General features: G+C 45.9%; 1 long non-coding RNA gene across 1 annotated transcript in view; it reads left to right on the top strand.

The window, feature by feature from the left end:
• Positions 1 to 13,388, top strand: part of LOC106730729 — a 37,510-nt gene extending 24,122 nt beyond the window's left edge. The window contains exons 6-8 of the long non-coding RNA XR_001367190.2: positions 3,053 to 3,200; positions 5,182 to 5,289; positions 13,243 to 13,388. This is a non-coding gene — a long non-coding RNA (uncharacterized LOC106730729). The remainder of the gene's footprint in view (positions 1 to 3,052; positions 3,201 to 5,181; positions 5,290 to 13,242) is intronic.
• The last annotated feature ends 4,030 nt before the right edge of the window (positions 13,389 to 17,418 follow it).

The following is a 17,418-nucleotide window of genomic DNA, read 5'->3' as shown; positions in this document are numbered from 1 at the left end:
AATTAACTGCTGGGGCACCCTAATCCCTTTGAGCAGAAAGCCCACTTGGCCCCTCTGAAGGTCCCGCCTGTCTGCCTCCCACCCAAGTTCTCCAAGAACGCTAGCGCTCTCCTCATCCTGAGCAGACTCCAGGTACCGAGCTCACAAAGCCGGAGGCCCAGCGCCGCAGCTCCCGGACTGCCACAAGGTGCCACTGCTGAAGGTCAGTCCTGTACACTCCGAGCACCGTCACCAACCGCCCCCCCGCAGGTGTCCCTGCTGGGGTGGCTTCTTGTATATAGCTCACAATTGCACTCTCAGCCTTTGTTCTCTAAGACACAGCCACTGGGAAGGCTTGCGGGATCTTGAGGCCCTTCCAAGATCAGCCCCATACTGTTCTGAAGTCAACTGTGCTACCAACTCTACTCTGTTCTTAGGTCCCTGTTATGAATTTGGGATGAGCCTTGACTCTCTTTCCTTCTGAGTAACTTCATTTCAGGGTCTCACTCACATCCTGCCCACTGTTGTCCCTGACGGACCTTTTCGATTTCACACTGAGGAGCAGTGGTCGGCTGTTGACCCGTTTGGAGAACCCTGGGCTTCCTACGCCAAACAGTGAGGTTCCCCCTCCCCAGCCAACAGCTCTGCAGAGCAGGGAGTGTGCTGGCTGTTACTGAGCCATCCGGAAGGCCGCTCTGCTCACCACCACACCACCAGTGCCGCTGCATTTTGTTTTGGAAAAAACAAAATGTTTAATGTTTTCCTTTCTTTGGGAAAATGGCCCTATGTTTATAGGAGACCATGGACGCGTGAAAGTCCTACTTCAGTGTGATTCTCTAAACCTGTCCTGAAATGTCTTTGTAAATAAAAACCTATCCTCCACGCACCCCATGACATATTGTTGCCCTACTGCTGGACTCTAGATTGTTGCCATATTTTGAAAACTATAATGGGGGGAGAGCATAGCTCAAGTGGTGGAGTGCATGCTTAGCATGCACGAGGGCCAGGGTTCAATCCCCAGTGCTGCTGTTAAAAAACAGTGATAAATAAGAAAAAGCCTGATTCCTCCCCCCCACCGAAAAAGATACAAATGTATTCTGTTACGGCTCTAGAGCTTAGACCTCTCTGGGCTAAAATCTAGGTGTCAGCAGGGCTGGTTCCTTCTGGAGGCTCTAGGGGAGAGTCTGCTTATTGCTTTTTCCAGGTCCCCGAGGCCACCTGGCTCCTTGGCTCCTTCCTCCCAACACTCCAACCTCTGCTTCAGATGGAGCATCTCCCACGGCCAACTTTGACTTTCTTGCCCCCCTCGTAGAGGATGCTTGTGATCATATGTAGAGCCCACTTGGATGATCCGGGGTAATCTCCTGATCTCAGGGTCTTCAGGTTAGTCCCATCTGCCAGTTCCCTTTCACATGTTAGGTAAGCTTTGTAGGTTCCGGGGATTAGGCTGCAGGCACTTTGGGGACCCAGTTCTCAGCTGACCCCACCCAGCATCTCCACTGGTGTGAGTGAGCCGACAGGCAGGGTCAACATGCCAAGGAAAGAACTCCCTTGGAAACGCCACTTTCACAATATTGTCTGTAAAAGTGTAGAAGGGAGAGGTCCTGCTACCACGTGCACAGATCAGCCCCTTTGATTTCTCTTGTCTTCCTTCCTGTCCTTGGCTAAATGCAGAATAATTTTAGGTAATTGCAGCCATAGGATTCATACAATTTTCTGTTCTGTTTTTTTCACTTATACTATATACTTTAAAGATTTCATATCTGTAACTAAGAACTTATTTTAAGTTATTCTTTAATGTATAAGAGGATCAGAGACTTCTTTAAAATACCAGGGGACCACTGAGATTACCAGGGGTACACAGGACTGCACCCATATGTTCCTAGGCGGGGTCTATAACACGATCCCTCCCCCAAAGCTCACAGTCTAAGATGCTTTCGATGGAAAGCTTGAGAAATGTGTCTTAACTCTTTCTTGTCGCTTGCAATCCCTTGGCTTTCTGCTGGGTGAAAAGGACAGGTAAGAGCCACGTGGACAGCAGGGGAAGAGGAGGAAAACAAACGTATCAGAGGAAAGAGTGAACGGATGCTAGCCTGTGTTCCCTTCTGAATTTATTTCCTAACCCGTCCCAGCCGAGCAGCTGGGCTCTTAGAAGCCCGCGGTGTTGGCTGGACACTCGGGCCACTCTTTCACTGAGAGTATTTCTGGCTGAAAGAACAGCTGCCTTTGCCTCCCACAGAGAAGAACAAGCGCCGGCATGAAAGCATCCGAAGGTTCTTCTGATTCTGCCACTTTCTTTTTTTAAATCCTATAAAACTAAGGTGGCAGCAAATTTTACTGTAATAGGAAAAAAAAAACAAAAACAAAAACCCACAGCCCAACCCTTGGGCTTGTGGTTTCAGTAATTAGCTCAATGTGCTAATGAGAGTCTTCAGGGAGGATGGCATGAATTAATGGGTGAATTTCACTTTAATAAATGTATAGGCAATTTTCTAAATGCAGATGGCCGAGCCCGCCCTGATGTCTCTACCTAGAGCCACTCAGTATGGTAAGTGTCAGAGGAAAGTGGTTAATTTGTAAAATGCTTCATGATCCTGATTAGAAGAGAAATCCTGCTAATGTTTGCTTTCCACCGTATTATTCCTCTCGCTCAGGCTGAGAACCCATCTTGCCCCCACCTCCCTAGCGTCCCAAGGCTTTTAGTTGCTCCTGTTCTGCTGAATGGGGAGACAGCTCTCTCCCTTCAGGGGGGCTGGGCTGGCCCTCCCCCCTTTGTGGGCTTTCTCTCCCAGGATCTGACCCCAAGGCCAGCCCGGGGGTCTTTATCTCCTGTTTTCCTGAGTACTGAAAGTGACCAGAATGTGGCCCAGGTGAGAACAACGCACTGTTTTAGGGAAGGTACCTTCCCAGTTGTGCAACACTCCGAAGTCATCGTCACTTTAAGGAACTGTTTGCTGGTAGTTGGTTACACATGTTTAAACACACCAGGAAGATCAGAGAGCTAAGAGAAGATGTGAATTCCTCTCTTCTTTTAATTAACCCTCTGAATCAGGTTTGCCTTCCTGCTTTACAGGAAAAACCCGGGCTCCGATTTGAAAATGTGTTTCCAGGCCTTTGGAACTGGCTCTCTGCTCAGGATTTATCAAGCACTTTCCTGTGCACACCATTGGGAGGTACAGTGAGATTCAACTGCTCTGGATCAATAAACTTGAAAAATTACAGTAAGTCAACATTCATCACAGCCATTACCTCGACAACAAAAACCTCAACTCAACAAATCCTCTATTTGCTAGACTCAGGTTAACTGGAAAACCCAGTTTAATGGAAATGACTTTGACACCCATGAAGGGGCGGTAAAGCTCCACGTCTTAGGGGCACTTTTATGAACACAAGGTAGAATTTTCCCACCTCAACCCACAATGAGTAGTGAACTAAGTTCATCAGACACTGTTCTGAATCCAGCAGAAAAGTCCCGTCCAAACACAGAATCTGTATGGTTCCGGATTCACAGGTTGTTTTTTGTTTTGAATTTTTTTTTTAAAAGAACCAAAATGGAATTTGGGGTTATTGAGTGTTCACAGCCCAGATGAGAAGAAGAGACCTGGAAGGGCGGGGATACTTGCTTTGAGCTGGCTGGACCGGATCCCAGCCTGCGGGTGAATGCGTGGCTCTCCGCGGCCCGGGAGGGAGGCCTCCAGTGTGCGCTTCCGGGCCCCGGCTGGGTCCTAGTCTTCGCAGTCAGTAGGTTGCTAAACTTAGACAAGAGCAACAGATTTAGCAAAGTGAATAAACCAGCTTGGCCACACCAGGACACCCTGTGGCTCAGCCAGATGCGATTTACACATCTGCCGCAGCTGCCCTCCCAGTGCCTGGGTCCAAGGAAGGCAGGAAAGCAGCCATCCACGTCTCCTTTCATGCATGAAGGGAGAATAGAGGCATGCCTGGCTTCCTTCCATGATGCAGCTCGTTGGGAGTTAAGCAGTTAAAAAACAGTGCGAAGAAAATTCTTGCTAAGAGTTAGAAGAAGGAGTGCATGAAAGGCCAGGAGCCCATCACCCCTCCTCACTCCCCCTTGAATCTTCCGACCAGAACCAGGGGTGCCCTGTCTTCTCTGCTGTGAGAAAGCCAGGACCACTGACAGTCGGCCTCTGTGGCCGGGACTGTGTCATGTGCTTCGTGGTGCGCTCTGAAAAGGCCCTGGGTCCCCATGAGCATTGAGCGGGAGACCATCGCCACTCTGCCCCTGGGGCCATGTTCAAATACTGGGGGAGCAGTGTGGACCCTGTAAGTGGCAGCACTGGGGGGCCCAACCAGAGATGTTCTTCTCTTACTCAGTTCATTCATTTATTCAACAAGTCTTTAACCGACTTCCTTCTTCCCACCAGACACTAGCAGTGGGGATAAGATAGTGAGGGAAGCAGATGCAGCACCTGACCCCACGGAGCTCACAGTCTGGTGGCTGTGAGCAAGTAAAACAATCCTCTCTGCAGTAAACTGATTAAGTTATAATGCCTCCTGCACCTCGTCTGGTCAATACACCCAGTGCTTTGTTACGGTGGTTCTTGGGTGCTCAGGGGTCAGGAGAGTCTCATGGGGCCGGGACCAGGAATCCAGCCAGGATGGGCTCTAGACAGACAGCAGAGAGGTCAAGTGGAGCTTCCAGAGTCAGACAGCCCAGGTTATTGTCCATTACTCACCAGCTGTGTGACCTTGGGCAGTCAACTGCGCATGCCTTAGCCTGTCTCCTCAGTTGTGGAATTGGGGCTAGCACCTGGCCTCTGATGAGGTGAAACCTGGGCAGGTGTCCAGTGCCAAGCACAGGTCCTGGCACGTAGAACATCTTAGCTCTTGGCTTGCCAAGAGTTCTTGGCCAGAAAAGCAGCTTGTTGAGGGCAATTCAGTTTATCTGATTAACAGTAACAGCAATCTAGGCAGGATGGAGGGCCTGGGAGGCTATCACGGAAATATGGTAGCAGAATTCAAAACTAAGGCTGGTCCCAGGCAGGAAGGACATGCAGGCCCATGGCTGCAGCCGTCAGAGTGGTGGCCCTGACCCCAGGCTGCCCCTGAGGCTCTCTGTTCTGCATTTCCTGAGTCAGCAGGACCGGGGAGTGAGCAGGTATTGGGGGTGCTGTGTCGGCAGCTGCTGTAAGTTCTGAAATCAGAAAGCCTTCCTGACTTTTCCCTCTTGTTCACCTTTAGGCAGAACAACTCATCCGAGGTCACATTACTCCTGTGTCTGAGCCCGGGCTGTTCAGGGGAAGACGGGACCAAGTGATTTTCTCTTAATTTTCCCTGGAAGCATAAGAAGTAAGGACTCCTGTCCTGGCATGCTGGTAGGAGAGTTTAAGTTCATAGTTTAGGTTTTAAAACTGCAATTTGAGCCCATTAGAGAGAGATCAGGCTACTGACATGCACGGGAAAACAGTGCATTAGGCTATTTCCTTCCCGTAAAGACCTGTAAAAGCCAGGGTGATTTTTGCAGAATGAGGTTATTGCAGCCAGTAATCGGCTCAGGCAGGACCAGAAGCTCTGAAATCAAGCCAACGAGGTCAAAGCAGGTCTGTGCGCCTGAGAGTAGGAGCTGGGAGCCAGGCTCTGTGCCTGGTGTGGACTGTGAACTAATTTATCTTAAGATCCATAAAAATCAGGTGGAGTCAGGATCAACCCCATTTTACCGATGGGGAAGCTGAGGCTCAGGCCACCAGGATCCTACTACTTGGCACTGGGAGTGCAGCAGCCTGAGAGATGAACGCCTCCTCCCAAACAAGAGTGCCTGATTTGAATCCCACCTCTGTACACACGGGTGGGTGGCCTTGGGCACATTCTTGACTGTGGGACCTCAGTTTCCTTGCCCCACAGGGCAGTAGAGAAGGTTAAAACAGAAAATGCACGAACCTGCTTAGCCCTGCTCCTATGTCTTGTCCTTAGAATCTCCACCCCTGCTCTTAGTGATGGGGGGGTGGGCCCTGTCCGCTCAGCCCAGGTACAGCTGCTGCATCCACACGCGGGGAGACCACTGCCCAGACAGAAAGGGATGTCAGGTGCTGCCGCCAGGGCTCTCCAGGCCCCCTACACACACACCCACCCACTCCCCTCCACACGCCTCCTCCTAGCCCTGCCAGGGCAGGCACGCTGTCTCCTTCTGAGAGCCGCCACCCACTCTCACTTCCCAGCACTGTGGCTCCCTGCAAACACCACCCACCTTGGGTGGAGAATCCATGGAGCAGCAGCTTCCAGCCCATTTCTTGAACTTTTGCCTTTGGGTCACCCAGCTTCCTCATCTGGAAGCAGAGGTAATGAAGTGGCCTACCCTTGGGGGAAACTTTGAGAATAATTAATATAATTGTTTAGAGTGCTCTGAACTCTCCGGGGTTACGGTTTATCATGATGGCAATCACCATTGGGATATAATTAACTCACCATATAGTTTTCTCAGGAACCACATCTTTGAAAACTATTACTTGTAATTTTACAAATTGGATGGCCCCATCCTGGTCAGCAGCCAGCAGCAGACTTTTGAAGCAAGCCCAGGGGGACCTGCACTGGTGTCTCTGAGGATCCCAAAGCAGAGGGAGGACAAACTGCCTCCTTGAGGATCCTTCACCCTGAGTCCGTAAAACTGCAGCAGCACAGATTTCAGAATCAAAGCGGGATCCTGTTTCAAAATCGTTCCTCTTGAGATGCCAAGGCCAGGGGGCAGCCGCATCCGCAGGAAGGCTGCTTCTCTCCTTCCAGGACCATGGCCCACCTGCATTTTACCTCTTCCCCAATCACCGCAGTCACAAAACCCATTTTGATTTTCCTGAAAGAGGCTGTATTAATTGAATGCTACGTCTCTTCCAGGTAAAAAGGAAATGAGACATTCTCTGTGGCTTTCATATATAGTCAGTTATGGCCGTATTGGCGGAGGGGGCAGCTGACCATCTACAGTGGAAGATGGGAGGGCAGAAGGAATGAGAGACGGAGGGTAACAGTGGGGACTACGGTGTGGATTTGAGGGGGATGCTGAAGCCATCTTGCCTCGCTTTCCAGGTCTCAATGGCCCCCTAAGTCAGGAGTCGTGCCTTTTCTGAGGGGCCCTGCTTGTGCAGTCCCCATACTGAAGAAGTCCACCAGTGACCATGGTTGGAAGTTAGTGAACGTGGGAAGGTGGAGGATGCTTTCAGGGGATGGGGGGGAGGGAGTTGGGACCACGCATGCGTGCGCACGCTCGCACGCATGCGCACACACCCTGGCTACCTGCGCAGGTGTGGAGCCGTGAAGAGGTCTAGCGGGAAGGATATGCGCGAGGTAGGCGAGACACCAGAGGTCGGCTCTCGCCACTGCCACCTGGGTTCTGCTTCTCAGCTGGCCACTGGAAGAGTATTTTACCCACCTTGGCAGGTATCACGTTATGAAGCTGATGTAAATCTCAGGCCTTACGGAATGTGGTTTGCAAGATGCCTCGGGCATTGCTGTGCACCCTGCCCCTCGGCCCTCTTTTCTGCGTTTTCTTAGTAGTTCTGTTGTTGCCTGAACGCCTTACATGTGCCTAGTTCTTTGCAGATCTTGCATGTGTGCTTGTGTCTTATATCTGCTGAGGACCTGTGGGCTTCTTGAGGCGGTACTGAGCACCCGCACCCTCGTCTCAGCTGGAAGAGGGGAAAGATGGGTGGGCCTGGCCAACGGGCAGTTTTGGAGTGGTATCCACAGAGCGGTCTGCTCACCTACCCAGTAACAAGAGGCATCGTGGCTGTGGGAGCACCAGCTGCTACCCTGAGAGGCCTCATGAATCCCTTCCTGTTCAGTAACTAAGGGTACAGAGCTCCCAGCCAGGCCCTTGACTGATGCAAAACTTAAAACTACCTCAGGCAATGAGAGGCACTGGAGAGCATGGCTTTGTGACAATTTCTTCTTCTTCTTCTTTTTTTCTTGATGTGTGCTGTCAAGGGTTCCCAAGGGCATCCACACTTTTCTTTATTTTAATTGAAGTATAGTCAATTTAGAATGTGGTAATTTCTGGTATACAGCATAGTGATACAGCTACACATACATATATATCCTTTTCATTATAGGCTATTACAAGGTATTGAATAGAGTTCCCAGTGCTTTACAGTAGGACCTTGCTTTTTATCTATTTTATATATAATGGTTTGTATCTGCAAACTCCCAACTTATCCCTCCACCCCCTCCCTTTCCCCCCTGGTAACCATAAGCTCATTCTCTGTGTCTGTGAGTCTATTTCTGTTTTTTAAATAAGTTCACTTGTGTTATTTTTTTTTAGATTCCACATATAAGTGGTATCGTGTGGTATTTTTCTTTCTCTTTCTGGCTTTCTTCACTTAGTAAGACAATCTCCAGGTCCATCCATGTTGCTGTAAATGACATTATTTCATTCTTTTTTATGGTTGAGTAGTATTCCATTGTGTGTGTGTGTGTGTGTGTGTGTGTGTACATATATATGTATGTATATACATACATACCACATCTTCTTTATCCAATCATTTCCAATTATTTCTTCTTCATTAATCACTTGCTGCAATTTTCAGGGTCATTCTTTCCCATAGATATCTGATTTAGGGAAAGCAGACCTTGGCTAGCTGTGGACAGTCTTGGAGTATTTTGGCCCTAAGACAATGACCTAGAAGTAATTGACGACACAGTGGTAGGGAGATGGGCCTTCCATGGTGTGGCTTTGGACAACTCAGAAATCATGGACCTGAGCAGTGGAAGAATTCCCAGGTTCAACCCAACAAGGTATTCGTAACACCTCTGAGGGCCCTCCTCCGAGCCCAAGGATGCCGCTGCAGAAGTCTGCCCAGGTGGGCATCCCCGGGAGGGATGGGGGTGCGCTCCCACAGCGTCTAATTAGTGACTGTCCGGCTCACTTGAGGGTGTATTCTGCAGAGCTTTCCCCCCGTGTGCTTTATTGTCCTGTTTGGAGCTCCTTTAAATGAAAACAATGCAAGCCAGGGCATTTCTCTCATGGCTGCCTCTGGTCTGTTTACTCCCAGCTCTCTTTAGGAGGGAAAAGGCTGGAAACTGCATCCTAATGGCCCAATTAGTCCTAATGCTGTGCAGTGTTGACTGTTTAGCTACCACCATATTGTGTACAGAACTAATTGTGGTGAAAGCAAATGAATGGTCAGGAAACAAACAGGCTACTAGAAAATAATTACTTGGAGTGTTTCTCTTTAGTACCTGTGCAGCAGATTTCATTATAGTCAACAGCCTCTAAGCTGCTCGAAATAGTGGTATTTGTCATTTTCATAGAAACTTGATAATGACATTAATTTATCTTAATGGCCCGTTCTATTGTTATAAATAGTAAAATTAGCTTAAATTGTCTTGCTTTTGCTGGTTTTGGATGGCTGCGGAGGGCCCCACAGCAGCCGACGAGTAGATAATTTGGTGTGCTTGACAGATTCCCAATAATCTGTTATGTGGAGCATGAGTAATGCTAGCACCATTAATGTTCATTTTCCTCTAAATTCATTACTGCCCTTTTCCCTTTTATCTTTTTTAATGTCTGCGCCATTTTTCTATGTTTCAAGTGGAGCCACAGAGCCTATTCAGATTCCGCTGGCTATTAACATTCTGCACATAGCGAACATCCCATGGAAAACAACTCTTTATGAAATGATGAGCCTGGTCGCTATTTACAACAGAAAAAAAAAAACAGGCAGAACGGAGAGCTTACTGGTATCAGGGCCTGGGTATAATTAAGCCAAATGTAATTTTAAAGAAATTTAAATGTTTTCATTTTATGGCTAAGGTAAAATAGACTCAAGGGAGAATCTAAGAAGGTGTAAATGCATCAACCACACTCACTCCTCCCTTCCACATCACTCCGGTCTCAACCCCCCGGGCATCTTATCAAAGGTGAGGAGGCAGCGTTCCCTATCAACTCGATTCTAATTAATCCCTAAGAAATGTTACGACTGATTTCATTTCTGTAAGCAGATATGTTGACACAGTATCTGGAACAAATACAAAGGCTATTTATCATCAGAAAAACTCCTAGAATTCTGTTGGTTCCCTCTAACTTCCAAATCTTTGTGTGTGTCTCCCCTGTTAACTGGGAAAGACACCAAAATCAGTCACTTCTGTCCTTCAGGCTTTTATATTATAAGCTGCATCTTTTTAAAAAAAAGAACTTAACCAAAAATAGCGAGAAAGAAAGAAAGAAAGAAAAGAAAGCATGCTTTGTTCTCAAGATAAGGGAGATTCTCCTTGATGTATCTGTGCAGAACTCATCCCCAGGGTTGCATGGTCCCAGGGAAGAAGATGCACTGAATTTTTAAAAAGAGACCCCAGACATGTCTGTCAAACCAGAAGTCCCCCAAATGATGACTTTCACACTGAAACAGCAAATCAGCATTTAAAGAACTTTCCCTGTCCATGAGGCAAAATCATTTCTTTTCTCCACTGCTACAAACATTTTAAAAGCAGTCTGTTCAGTAAAATCACCCAGATGCACTCGTGAGTATGTGTACGCCCAGGCCCTGCAAACCTTGGGGAGGAATACAGGATAATGTACTAATAATGTGATGTATCAGAGGGGCAATTCATAAAATATTTATCCTAAAGCAGAAAATGTGTCTGTCTGCCTTGTTCATTTATAAAATAATAGTTTAGGGGAATTAGGTACCAGCTAAATCCCTTAGTCAATGTGGTTGGTTTCACCCAGAGTCCATTAGACCAGGCTATGTATCTGCTGAGGAAGACGCAGCCTGTCAGCGGTGCATAATGGATCATGAAAGATAAATGGATTAGGCAATTGAATAATTAGAGTAGTGCCCACCAGTGCGGCTCTAAGTAAAGGGCTGTGGGGATTGCCATTAGAAACCTCCATTTCAGTGGTTAGAAATCCATCTGGGAAAATTTGGCTGGTGCTGAAAGTTAGTGCCTGGTGGAGAACTAAGGGGAAAGAAGCTCCCCAGGGAGGGTCCTGGTACCCAAAACCCAATGTTGGGTGATTTGGGAGCCAAGATGCTGGAGGGACTTCAGCCTTGCCCCCTCCCCCCACCTAAGTAAGTCTCGCAAGCACCAGATTTGGTGGAATTGAACATTTCCCTGGAGAGGGGGTGATCTGATCTGCTCCTCTGTCTTCAGGCTTGGAGCACTCAGAGATGCCTTAGGGAAAGGCTGTGCTGTGAATGCTGTACTCCGGGATTGTGCAGTACACACAACTGTACTCTGCCACCCATCAAGGGCCACACCTCTAACACTTTGTGTGGTGCCAGGCACATAGAGGCTGCTCAGAAATGTCTGATGAATGAATAGCAAATTGTCATGACCTTTACTGAATGCAGTGAGAAACAAAGGAAGACACACTGGAAACATTCAAAGCCACACAAACATTCAAACACCTGCTTCAGTCCAACAGGATCTAGTTCTATTCTGAAAACAATTGCTGGAAGGAAAGAAGTCTTTATTAAAGGTGTGACTATATAGAGAGGGAAACAAAGTCCCAGGGCCCTTCTTGGCTACTTATTAGTTGGGAGCCGGGGGCAAGTCACTGACCAACTCTAAGCCCCGTTTTCTCAGTGTTCCCGGAGTTGACAAGAGCTGGCTCTCAGGGCTCCAGAATCCAGTGAGGGACAGCACGCCTGAGTGCGCTGTGGACTCTGAATAGTCAGAGTCTAGTTCATGGCCATCACTGCCAACCGGAAACTCACGCATGTCCGCAGGCAGCTCTCACTCATCAAACACAGGGTCTTATCGTCCACCGCACATGTTCGAGTCGGGTCACATTGGCCCTGTTTCATAGAGACAGAAAGGAGGCTCAGGAATTTGCTCTGATTTGATAGCTGTGGCTAATGACACAGGCAGGACTCAGACTCAGGTCTGCCCAGCACAGAGGCCTTTGGGCCACGGGTTTGGTTTGGCCTGTACTGAGGGAAGGTCCTGGCACGACGGGATGTGCTGGTCACATGCATACAGGCAGGCTCTACGTGCAAAGCCCTGCCCTGGTGGAGGTACACCAGGGCGGGGGGCTCCCGGGGAGGGGCTGCTAGGGGTGCGTTCTCTGTGTGTGCACCAGTCTCCTGCATGCTTTTCATCTTCAAAACCAAAACCCTGCAACCCGTAAACAGCAGCTCCCGTTCCCTTTCCTCCCCGCCCCAGCACTATATTCTACTTTCTGCCTCTATGGACTTGACTGCTCTGGGGACCTCGTGTCAGTGGTATCACACAGCGTTCGTCTTTTTGTGACTGACTTACCTCACGGAGCATAATGTCCCCAAGGCTCATTCACGGTGTAGCATGTGTCCAGATTTCCTTCCTTTTTAAGGCTTGATAATATTCTCTTGTGTGGACACACCACAGTTTGCTTATCTCTTCATCCGTGGTTGGACACTTGGATTGCTTCCCCCCTCTTGATTTTTGTGAATAGCGCTGCTGTGAACGTGGCTGTACAAGTACCTCTTCAAGACCCTGCTTTCAATTCTTTTGGACATATACCCAGAATTTGAAGTGCTGGATCATGTTGTAATTTTCTGATTTTTTTGAAAAACATCCATACTCTTTTTCCTAATGTTTGCACCATTTTGCATTCCCACCAACAGTGCACAAAGGTTCCAATTTCTCTACATCCTCGCCAATCAGTTTTATTTTGGTTTTTTGATGGTAACCATCCTAACAGAGGTGAGGCAGTATCTCATTGTGGTTCTACTCATCTTTTAAGACCTAGGTTAAACCTCTTCTCTCCTGCCAAAATTCCCCCAACTTCTTCAAACAGAGTTAGCATCTTGTGTGCCCCACTGACTCCTGTTCCCAACTCAGTCATATTTATGAGATTCTGTATGTATTTGTGTATCTGCATCCCCCAAAGGATGCTCAGTTCCTAGATGGTGGTCCCATTCACTCAGTGAGGTGTTTTCAGCATCCAGTACACAATAGGTACTCTAGAAATGTTTGTTGAATGAATAAAAAATGTTTGTCACTCACATTTAGTTTAACATTTTGTTGATTTACTGGTTTTAATTTTTACAGAGCTGTAACTTACATAAAGTGCACACTCATATCTTAAGTGTGCAGCTCAGTGAATTTTTAAATAAGTTTATACCCGTGTAGCCATCTGTCCAGATCAAGACAGAACATTTCTAGCACCCTAAAAAGTTCCCTTGGGCCTGTTACTGGTCAAATACCCACTCTGCTAAGTAACTCCTGATTTTATTTTATTTTTTAACCCTTGATCGCTTTGCCTGTTCTTGAATGCATGTAAGTAGAATCACATGGCACCTATGTTTTAATGCCTGACTTCCTTCACTCAACCAGGTGTCTGGGAAGTTCATCCTCGTTGCTGCATGTATCTGGGACTCATTTCTTTATATTGCTGAGAAGGATTCCATCCTGTGAGTAACCATGGTTCATTTAGCCATTCTCCTGCTGATGGACATTTGGGTTGTTTCCAGTTTAAGGCTGTTATAAACATTTTTGGCTCCTGCAAATAAAGATGCTCTAAGTATCTTCTATGTGTCTTTTGAGGGATGTTTCTCTTGTGTTCTCATTTCTCTTGTGTCTGTGCCTTTGAGTGGAATTGCTGGGCCATCTTGTACAGCTTTATAGCAGGTAGGGCCAAACAATTTTTCAAAGTGCTTGACCGAATTCACACTCCCACCAGAAAGTGTGCGAGAGGGCCAGTGGTTCCCTGGCCTCGCCTACACTTGACATTGTTGGTCTTTTGACGTCAGTCATTCTGGTGATTGAGGGTAGCTTTTTCATGATCTTTTCCCAAATTTCCAATTTTTTCTTTGTAGCAATATTTTATTTTTACACTGATAATTTAAAATTCATATGTCACACTTTCTTCTATTTATTAAATGTCAATATGTTTACCTCCTTCTACATTTGAGATAGGAATTTAAATTTTTTAAGCTTTGTTTTTTTATTTTGTTTTTTAAGTAGGGCTTTTGAAATGTAACTATTTAAGCAACTGGGTTGAAGCTCTGTCCTCACTGTGGCACGACAGGAGCAGCAGGTGGGGTCAAGAGGCTGGGCCAGGGGTCATGGGGAGGGTATAGCTCAGCAGTGAATACGTGCTTAGCAGGCACACGGTCCTGGGTTCAATCCCCGGTCCCTCCATTAACAACGACAACAACAAAAAAGAGGCTGGACCAGAACTGAGGCTCGAGGGGTAAATCCCGGCTCTGCCACCGCAGCTGCTATGGGGCTTTGGGCAAAGTTCATACACCCTCTTGGTGACTCAGTTTCTTCATCCATAAAATGGGGAAGGGAACAGAACATGCCTCATGAACTTGTTCAGAGGATTAAATAAGTTACTACACTTAGATAACCCCTGGCACCGAGTTAATACTTATTAAATATTATCCTCACTCAGTTTCTTCAGTGACTTTTATTAAAAGTTGCTTCCTTTTCCTTTGTTATCTGATTCCAGGTTAGTCCTAGTAACAGCTCTCACAAAGTTTAAGCATATTATCTGGAACCCACGCTTTGTTTTGTTGCCTGTTTTTCCTATTCTTAAGCCAATATCATACAGTCCTTGGGACTGTCACTTGGTAACATATTTGATCATTTTCTGGGCAGTGAGTTCTCCTAAATCTGCTTTTATTTTCCTTCCCCAATGCAGTATTCTTGCCTACGTATTTTTCCAGTTTCTTAGTGTAATTCCTTTGGAAATTTTAATTAATTTTTGAACTCTCTCTATAATTTTTAAAATTAATTTCTATACAACTTTAAAATGATTTCTATACAATTTCCATTTAAGGTTAAAAAAATATTGGCTAGGTAAAGAACTTTTACAACACAATAATAAAAAGACAGATAACCCAGTTTAAAAATGGGCAAAGGATTTGAATACAAATTTGTCTGAAAAAGATATACAGATGTCCAGTGATCACAGGAAAACATCATTAGTCATTAGAGTAACGCAAATCAAAACTGGAGGGAGATACCACACCACACCCACTGGGACGGCTGTTGTAAAAAGGACACAATAACAAATGCTGGTTTGGATGTGGAAAATTGGAACCCTCATATATTGCTGGTGGGAATGTAAAACGGTTCAGGTGCTTTGGAGAACAGTTTGACAGTTTCTCAAAAGTTAAACATAGTTACCACGGGACCCCACAGTTTCTTTCCTAGATGTCCACCCAAGAAAACTGCAAACGTATGTCCACCCAAAAATTTGTAAATAAAAGTTCATAGCAGCTATATTCCTAATGGCCAGAAAAGGGAAACAAGTGTCCATCAGCCGACGGGCGGATGGCCAGTGCAGGATATCTGCACAACAGAATACGGCTCGGCTGTTAAAAGGAGGGAAGTACCGATACACGCAGGCTCACGTGGGTGAACCTTGAAAATACGCCAACTGCAGGAAGCCAGCCCCGGGGACCACGCAGCGTTTGATTCTATTCGTATGAAATGTCCAGCCAGAACAGGCGAATCTATAGAGACGGAATGAAACTGTAGAGACTCGTTGCTGCCAGGGCAAGGAGGACGGGATTGATTGCTGATGGAAAGACCTTTTGAAAGTCACAGAAATGTTCTAAAATTAGAGGGTGGTGATGGTGACAACTCTGACTGCACTGAACTGTACAGTTTAAAAGGGTGACATCTACGCATTGTCTCAATTTAAAGAATTAAAAAACAATTGGATTTTTATGTATCACCAATAAACTTAGAAAATATAATGTAAAAATATATTGTTTACAGTATCAACAAAGCATAAAATATATGAGTAAATCTAAGAAAATAATTTTCTAGAGAAAAATTAAAAGGCATTGAAACATACTTTATTTTTTCATTTCAGCCATTTTTAATGAGAGTTGTATATAGGATGACTTTATTCTTGCATCTTCTCCATTGTTTCTTCCTTCTGTTTACCCTTTTCCTTTCCTCTGGATGGTTGAGGACCTTTCTGCGGTCCTGGTCCAGTTTTAGTCTAGTGATAACCCCCTTGCTGGGTGGAGCCCCGTGGATGGTTGTGGCAGCAGCCTTCTCCCCCTGCACTGGGTCAGTGTCAAGGACATGGCTCTTCTGGGAGCCCTGGGCTACTGTGCCAAATTGCTGACCTCTGTGGTGTCCTCCACAGCCGGAACCTTGTCATCTTTGCAAGTGGGCATGGACAAGCAGCCTACGTCTGTCTCAGCTCTTTGGAAAGCAGGGAAGTCAGTCTTCCTGGGCACGTGGGAAAGGGCATTGCAATGCCTTCTGTGGGTCTCACTCTGGTCAGAAGTAACAAAGGGACTGGACTTCGTTTTGGCCACTGGCACTTCAGTGATCACCCCAAAAAGGAAGACTTGAAACTTATTTTAAAAAACCAAAATAAGTGGAGAAAAAAATGAAATTCATGGGTAGAAAATATCGATACTGTAAATATAATATTGTTTAAGATGTCCGTTCTCTCTGAGTGAGCTCAGTGCAGTTTGGATCAAAATCCCAACTGTCTTTTGCAAGGAGCTTAGCGAGCTGAACCTACAGTTTTATGTAGGAGTAAAGAACTAAGAATAGACAAAGAATTCCTGAAGAAGAAAAACACAGAGGGACTTTCATGTCAAATATAAAGTCTCATTATACAGCTCTTAACCATGGGGAAAAGATGAACTCAGTCCCTGTCTGACACCAGGCACAAAGACCAGTTCTGACAAAAAGAGACTTAAACGTGAGAGGCAAAGCCTGTGGAAAGGAAGGGATCATAGTCACATAGGCATGAGGAAGAATTTCTTCAAAAAGTTCCCCAAAGTACTAATTATAAATGAAAAGATTGGTAAATGCAACTACATTAAAATTAAGAATTCCATTCTTTGGTGGGAGGGAAATAGCTCAGTGGTACAGCACATGCTTAGCATACATGAGGTCTTGGGTTCAATCCCCAGTACTTCCATTAAAAAAAAAAAAAAACAACTCTACTCAAAAATACAAATTACTTTAAAAAAAAGGAATTCCATTCCTTAAAAGACAACATAAAGGACAATTTATATGAAATTCACAGTGGCATTCTGGCTTGGTTCCTGAAATGGCAAAAGGACGTTGCTGGGAAAAGTGGTGAAATCAGAATAAAGTCAAGAGTTTAGTTAATAGTAATATATACGTATGTTTGCTTCTTTGCTGTGACACGTGCACTTGGTAATATAAGACGTGAACATTAGGGGAAGTTGGGTGAGGAGTAGATGGATGGTGATTTCTCTGCAACTCTTCTGCAAATATAAATTATTTTTAAATAAAAAGCTTATTCACAAACTGGGAATTGATTTTTGTGATATATGTAATATATCATATTATATATGATCAGATATACTCATATATCAGATATACTCATCTCATCTGAGTAAGCAGACACCTGTAACTTAATGCTCCAGTGCCATCCCATCTCAGTAATCCCTCTTACAACCTGCTGGTAGGAATGTAAAATGGCCCAGCTACTTGGCAAACAAACTGGAGGCCCAGTAATTCCTCTTCTGAGTACATGCCCTAGAGTCACTCTTGCACTTG

This window comes from Camelus ferus, chromosome 14, assembly GCF_009834535.1.
Source record: "Camelus ferus isolate YT-003-E chromosome 14, BCGSAC_Cfer_1.0, whole genome shotgun sequence".
NCBI classification, from domain to species: domain Eukaryota; kingdom Metazoa; phylum Chordata; class Mammalia; order Artiodactyla; family Camelidae; genus Camelus; species Camelus ferus.
This window is presented reverse-complemented; position numbering and strand designations above follow the sequence as displayed.